The 8,425-nt window shown below is 29.5% G+C and overlaps 1 long non-coding RNA gene across 3 annotated transcripts; it reads right to left on the reverse strand.

Moving 5' to 3' along the window:
* Positions 1–736: 736 nt before the first annotated feature.
* On the reverse strand, positions 737–4,718 carry LOC145111493 (uncharacterized). Of its 3 annotated transcripts, none has more exons than XR_013710279.1 (8): positions 4,215–4,718; positions 3,975–4,122; positions 3,595–3,889; positions 3,113–3,506; positions 1,782–1,939; positions 1,556–1,665; positions 1,341–1,451; positions 737–962 (listed from the first exon to the last, which is right to left on the reverse strand). It is a non-coding gene; the product is annotated as an uncharacterized LOC145111493 (long non-coding RNA). The 3 variants fall into 3 exon arrangements; XR_013710280.1 differs by having other exon boundaries at positions 3,109–3,506; XR_013710278.1 differs by having other exon boundaries at positions 1,782–3,506.
* Positions 4,719–8,425: the final 3,707 nt, after the last annotated feature.

The raw sequence follows: 8,425 nt of genomic DNA on the forward strand, positions 1-8,425 counted from the left end.
TATAAAAGTTTACAACCATTCCTTTTGCCGTTGATCGCTTTAAATTTTGACGCTTTGGATTGGTTCTTTGGTTTCTCTATTGAACTTTTCCATATATATATATATATATATATATATATATATATATATATATATATATATATATATATATATATATATATATATATATATATATATATATATATATATATGGTTGAGATCGGTTGAGAACTCAAAGTTTCCCGAGAACCCGAGAACTAAAAGTGGAGCGTTGGATCAAAAGTAATTCGTTAAGGACATGATCGTCATCTTACCAATCTCATTTAATGTTTAATTTTTTTGTGTTATTTAATATATTAATATAAATGTCTAAAAATTTACATCATAAATCAAATTTTCAGACTTTTTTAAAAATAGTATTTTTCGTTTTTTTTAAATGAAGATTTTTAATTTTTTATAGAAAACATGTATTTTTGAAAAAAATTGAAAAAAATATTCTTTTAAAAAACTGCAATTTAAAAAAAACTGCATTTTTTTTAAAGAAAACTGTATTTAAAAAAAACTGCATTTAAAAAAAACTGCATTTTTAAATAAAAAAACTGCAAGTTTTTTAAAAAAGTTACATTTTTTTCAAAAAAAAACTGCATTTTTTTTAAAAAAATAAAATTTTAGGTGCATATATGCATATTTTTTCAAATGCATATATTCATATTTTTTATACTATAATATTCGTAAGTAAATCATAAAAAAACTCATTTTTATTTACGTCTTGAAGATTTTTTGATGCAAATTCATCGCAAGGTAACGTTTATAGTCCTCATCTACAATAGAATAAGTATTTTATTCGATACAAAATAAAATATAAAAAACAAAAAAATGCTATAAAATTCCAAAGCGTGTTCATGTCTTTGTGTCAATATTTCCATATTTTCTTCAATTTATCATCTTCACCTCTTCAATATTCATCACAATTTCATCCAAATCTACAAGAAAATTTAAAAAAAAAAAATTGATTGATGCAAAAACACTTACAAAAATACATAAGTGATTTACATGTGATTAACATATGAATCACAGACGATTCACATATGAATTACATGTGATGCATATATGAATTACATGCGATTTACATGTGAATCACATGTAATTCATATGTGAATTACATGCGATTTACATGTGAAGCACATGTAATTCATATGTGATTTACATGTGAATCACATGTAATTCATATGTGAATTACATGTGAATCATATGAATCGTATGATTGAAACCCTGATTTATCTTTTTTTAGTCAATGAAAAAAACCTCAACTGTGAATTACAGGTTATAACATCCAACAATGAATGACCAAAGTTTCTTACTGTGTATTTTGATATTTGAGCATTCATCTTTTGCAATAGATTGTTGAGAGTAGAGATTGACCATGGATTCATACAATTTGAACCACTATTAAGAGGGGATCCTCCATCCACCTTCAAATAACCATAATTGACATTGTTAAATATTATAACCATATTTGAAGAGCAAACTCATAATAAAAAAAGAAAAACAGTTTCAAGCATCATATCATAGATACCTTCTTATGTGAACAAGCATCTATTATTGCTTGCATTCTTTCAAGAAAAATAGGCGTGTGCCTTCTTCAACTTCTCTATTGGTTCAGCATTCTTATAACAAAACTTGACACTATACCCATTAGCAATGAAAACCATTAAGAGAATAACAATTTAATTTTAAATTATAACCCCTTGGTCATAAGATTAGACATAGATATGATATAAAGAGGAGAAGATTGTAAGGACCTTGAAATGCCTGACGGATACACTAAATGAGCCTCATTCATCATTCCCTTTGCTTCTAAGAACAATGCATATGACTCATATAGCAAAGTTTTATCCAAACAAATTTTAAGCTGTTCAATTTCCCTGAAAACAACCTCATAGTTTGGACTAAAATCCATCTGCAAACACAAAAGCGTTTTTTTTGTTTTATTACAGAGAAATTTTTATGTGATGATAAATGAATGTATTACCCACAAATTATTCTAAGTTAAAAACTACACTAAGCTTTATTAACGAAGAACACTCAGACAAAATGCATGTTTCTATATAGACTTTATTCATATGTGATTCACTTGTGATTTACATGTGAATCACATGGAATTCATATGTGATTCACTTGTGATTTACATGTAATTAATATGTGATTCACTTGTGATTTACATGTAATTTATATGTGATTTACCTATAAATGACATATAATTCATATGTGATATGTTATTCACTTGTGATTTACATGTGAATCAAATGTAACTTATGTGTGATTCACTTGTGATTTACATGTGAATTACATGTGATTTACATGTGAATCACATGTAATTCTTATGTGAATCACTTGTGTTTTACTTGTGAATTACATGTGATTCATATGTAATGTAACTCATATGTGATTTACATGTGAATCACATGTAATTAATATGTGATTCACTTGTGAATTACATGTGATTTACATGTGAATTATATGTAAATTACATGTGAATCACATATAATTCATATGTGATTCACTTGTGAATTACATGTGAATCACAAGTAATTCATATATGGTTCACTTGTGAATTACATGTGATTCATATGTGAATTACATGTAAATCCTTGCACACTTATAGTCTTGCTTTCAATTTATTAGTAAAATAGTATGCCAATTCACACAAATCACATATGTTTGTAATTGATTATTAAAATAGTACTAAAATAGTACCAAACTCTGTAAAAGCAAATGGCTTAGAGGCATTATTGAAAAATTATTCTAGAGTTACTGAAACTAAACGACAAAATAGATAGGTTTTTTATGCAAAACACAAGTCACGAATCTATACAATATCACTTCCCGTTAAGTAGATGGTATTGGAAAATATTATTGCTAATAATTTTGTCAAAGATAGCCAAACAAAAATGGAACCCAGGGACTTTAAAATCGTGTGTGCAGAGCTTCAAAACAAAGGCATAATGAAATTAGGATGTTATAACAAAAAAAATCAATGAAAGCACATTGATATATGTCTTGCATGTAACATATAATATGATATATTTTGATAAAAACCAAAAGGAAAGATTTTTTGGAGTTGAGAACCTACAGATCCTCTGATAAGGTTTCTGAGACTGCAAGTGTGCAGCAACCAGGAACATATTTGCCTGTAATTAATGTATGTGGATTTGCCAAAAGATAGTTGATGGAGAACAAGATGGAATAGTTGAAATTCAATTTACTGGGAATTCTAGGAGAGTTTTTATCTGATTTGCAAAAGCGTTGTTGGTTGGGGGAGAACCGAAGAACTTCATCTTTTTGCATAAATTGTAGCTTCCATTATTACAAGGATTACAACTTTGGCAACTGATACCAGGCTCCAGGGCTACTCGATCACACACTGCTAAACTTTTCACGTTGTGCCCGATTTCTTTGATGATTCCAGCACATTCATGTCCGATTACCATTGGTTTTTTCACTATGAAATTTGCAACTCGCATGTTCTAAATAATCAAATCGTAATCAATGAACTAAATTAATTACACATCTGTCTGTGATATGAAGTAGAATGGAGGTTTACCGTTTACGTACCTTGAAGTGATGAACATCACTCCTACAAATTCTGAGAGCCTTGATCAGATCCATATCCGGTGAAAACATGGTGATTAGAGGCGAATTTCAGTTGCATAATCTGATATCCAATATGCATAAGCGATTGATTAAGGCAGATTGTAGGACTAATCATTATCATTCGAATTTGATAATCGAAAGTCTTTTATCAAACAAAATCACGATGGATAACTGGCAGGAGAGAATATATGTTGACGTGCGTGTGTTAGGGCTTCGTGTGTCCATAAGAAATGCCACCAATATCTATTTCTGAAGCCTAATTAAATCATCATCACCATTACGTAACATAATCTGAAGAATAAAAAGGGAAAAGAATTTTTGTGGGAGCCAGAAACATGTACCTGAGCTCTAGCACTGTTGATTGTTAGGGGCTTCAAAACAGCGAGATAGCAGTCGGAGATCCGAGGCGTTAGATCTTCATCAAGTAAAACATTAGCAGCCTTCAAATTTCTATGAGCTAAAGGAGGCAAACATGTCGTATGCAAGTAGCTGAATTAAACAGCAACAAAATTGACATTCAAAATTACCGAATCAACCCTAGAATAAAGGAAAAGGAAAATCGGAATTTATGAGTTGCTTACTTCAAAGCTAGAGCGATTCCAAGAGCGATTCGAGACGAAGCCCCCAAGATATTATATGCAAATCTTTTGATTCGTATTATACCTGTTCACCGTCGACACAGGCGTCGGCGACGTTACCCTAGCTCAGGACAAATCCGGTAACAAATCTAACGCTGGTGAGCCATGTGATGTTTCTCCTTCTCCTGCTACTTCTGATTCTGCTTCATTTTCTACTTGAGCTTGTACTTCAACTCTTTTGGGAGAGAATCCATGGCTGAGAGATGACAGAGAAGACATAGTTGACAACAGAGAATCTTCATAGAGAATCTTCAGGTGATCTAGCCGACAGAGAATCGAGACAGCTAACAGAGCGAGGAAGATGAGATAGTTGCTTTCTCTATCGGTTCGTCGTTGATTTTTTACTCGGCCGGTGGGGACACCGCCTGGGATCTAGGCAATGGTGGTGATGGAGGAAGGTGAGAGAGAGTCCATGGTTTCTCAGTTCTATCGTCGGAAGAGAGAGAATAAATAGAAGGTATTTAGTTTTTTACATATCTAATTTATCGTATTATAAATTTAAGAAATAATAATTAAATTTTTGATTCCTAAACTACCCCTATGTTAATTTGATTAAGTTACCCCTCCATCTTTAGTTTTCTACTTATTTACAAATATGCCACCAAACATCTTAGCCATTCAATTTTTCAATCTAACGCTCCACTTTTAGTTCTCGGGTTCTCGGGAAACTATGAGTTCTCAAATGATCATTCCTCTCTCTCTCTCTCTCTCTCTATATATATATATATATATATATATATATATATATATATATATATATATATATATATAAAAGATCAAATGGGAACTCCTAAAGGTTAAGAACCACTTAAGAACTTTTTTTTATTAAGGTATAACACAATAACCCATTTTCATCTTTTATTATTTCTATCTACACACTACATACTCTCACATGGATATCTTCACTCTCATCTAAAACTTGAATAACACACAAACATTATCACTGGTTGCCACTAGCCACCACCCCCTGCCGCCTCTTGCTGTCGGCGAACCGCCAACGCCTACTACCACCGGTGAACCACCACCATCAGATACACAAGCTCCGGTTAGCTCCAGATCTACAATTTCAGCTTCTGATGTACGATTTTTAGCTTCAGATCTATGATTTTCAACTTCAGATCTATGATTTTCATATTTAGATCTACAATTTTCTTCTTCAAATCTACGACTTTCGTCTTCAGATCTACGACTTTCGTCTTCAGATCTATGATTTTTGTCTTCAGATCTATGATTTTCTCCTCCAGATTTATGAGCTCCGGAGAGCGGCATAACCACCACCTTCGTCCCTCACTATCAATGTGAATTCCTCTTTCATGACATTAATCTACCACCAACGGAAACACAAATATGATAAGATCTGATGAAAATACCTCCATATCCACCATCAATCGCCACCTGGTCTCAGATATGGAGTCACGAAGTTGTTTCAGCTTAACTTTCTCTCTCTAAAACACAAAGCATCTTATATATGGTGTGATTTGGTTAGATCTGATACCATCTTCATCACCGTCAACTTCGTTTCCACTATTTCCACCACCACTGATGTCCATCACGACCTCATACTGTCGATATCACGTTCAGATCTGGTCTATATGGTTCGATTTTTCTAGATCTAGTTTGGGTGGTGCTGTTTCATGTATAGATATAAAGCTATAATAGTGGTACCAGTGGCTGATGGTAGTTCCACCACCTTAGATATGTTCCAGCACTGCCACCTCCTTCATCTCTTTCTCTCTGATCTCAAATGAAAACATCAGGTATGTCGATTTGTATTTTGGTTATTTTGCCTTCTATTAACATGTGAACTTAATGCTTTAATCTCTCATTTATTGTTTATTTTTGTTGATTATAGTTTTATTTTTGTTGTAAAGTTGTGAATCAATGTTTGTTTTCTTATTTGTTATAATATTTACATCAATTGTTATTCATAGGTTATGTTTTCTAGTTGTTATACTGTGAATTAAAATTAGAATGTGTGTTATTATGTTAATGTTTTCTCAAATAATGTGAATTTATTTTTTTAAACTGTGAATTTTATCAATTATTGTTTAGTTCTGTTAAAGTTAGTTTTACATGTAAATGAGTGAATTAAAACGTTTTTAAATTGTGAATACTTTAAGTAAGATTCCTAAACTGTTTTATTAAAATGTAAATGAGAGTCCTAAAATACTATATTAAACTGTGAATTTGCTTGGTGCACACAAGATATTTGATGAAGTATGTAAAGTGTGTAAAATTTAATTATGAAGATTTGTGTAAATAAACTTTGAAAGAAACATTAACTTATAGATCTAACGATATACATATAAGTTTTAAGTTGAGAATATGACTGTGAATGTATAATTTTTGTGCATTAAACTGTGAATTTTTAATATTAAGTTGTGAATTTTGTGTACTAAATTGTAAATTGATTGTAGTACGCTGTGAATTTTTAATGAATTTTGTGTTAAAATATGACTGATTTATGTATGAATGTTTGTATTAATTCTTTTGTGAATATATTTACATTTTGTGATGTATAAATATGCAAAAATATATTAGTTTTTATAATTATTTTGCATTAAACTCTTAATTAGTAAATTAATTGGTTTATTCAACTGTGAATATAATATTTACGTTATAAATCCATGATTTTATATACAAGTCTAATTTGGAAGAAATGATAGTTGCGAAAGTGACACATGTAGTTGGTGGCGGTGTCTGGTAGTTAGTAGTGGTGATATAGTTTGGGTTTGACTTATTTGAATTTGTAAATTGGTGTATAATGGATTGTATTATGTTGAGAATTTATGTATTAAACTAAAATAGACTGTATAAAATTGTATATATTATATAAATTTTGTGTTAAAATATAAATGAATGTTTGCATTAAAATTAAACTATGTATTAGTGAATTAATATGTTTGTTAAATTGTGAATATGATATTTAAATTGTGAATATGTCTTATACATGGTATATTTTATAAAGAAATCTAAAATTTAGAAAAAAAGGAAAACTGAATTTGAAAATGCATAAATCTATTTTTTTTATTAAAATTTTATACATATTGCTGCAACAATAAAATGATATGTATTAAAAAGTATTACCAAAGAAATGAAACGTACGATAGTTGTTCTATTAAGTTGTGAATACGACCATAAAATGTCATTGAATTTGGTGTTAATCAGGCGGCGGTCCGGTGGCGGTCCGAATGTCGTCTGACGGCTGTCTAACAGCAAGTGACAACTAGTTGTAAACTACAGAATGAAAAAGTTTGTTTAATATAATATTAATGTTTGATTTGTCTAAAATCCCCATAATGAAAACATTTCAAAAAAATGGTTCTTAGGGTTATTAACATTTTCGGGTTTTCATTTGAACCACTCCTCTCTCTCTCTCTCTCTCTCTCTATATATATATATATATATATATATATATATATATATATATATATATATATATATATATATATATGGAAGAGTTATTTGGAAAATAAAAAAACCCTAAAAATCATAAAAATATAAAAATCATAAAAATGCATAAAAAAATACTTAGAGATCATAAAAAAAAATTTTAAATTTTTTTATAGAAAAATCGCAGCTTTTAGTATAAAATCGCTGAAAAAAAAATAAAAAATCAGTTTTTTTTTTTTTGTAAAAAAATTGTTTTTTTTTTTAAAAAAAAATTCAGCGATTTTATACTAAAAGCTGCGATTTTTTCATAAAAAAATTCAAAAAAAAGTTTTGTGATCTCTAAGTATTTTTTTTAGGCATTTTTTTTTTTATTTTTAGGGTTTTTTTAGGGTTTTTTGTTTTACATAGAACCTATTATATATATATATATATATATATATATATATATATATATATATATATATATATATATATATATATATATATATATATATATATATATATATATAAAGTTGGCAAGATCAATAATGGGCTAGGCCACTTGGACCCACTAGAAGTAAAATAACTTTGAAACAATTAAATTGGGTCCATTTGATTTTAAATGACTCGTTGAAATTTGTCCTGTTGCTTTCAAGAAAACTTGTTGCAGAAACACCAATACGCAGGATGGTTTACAAGATGTCTAAGAAATGTAAAAGACCAATCTAAGAATTAAAAGTTACTTAGAATGGCTGCATAATAAATTCTTCAATAAGTTATAA

Source organism: Lactuca virosa, chromosome 5 (assembly GCF_052849685.1).
Source record: "Lactuca virosa cultivar CGN04683 chromosome 5, Lactuca_virosa_CGN04683_v6, whole genome shotgun sequence".
In the NCBI taxonomy this organism is placed as follows: domain Eukaryota; kingdom Viridiplantae; phylum Streptophyta; class Magnoliopsida; order Asterales; family Asteraceae; genus Lactuca; species Lactuca virosa.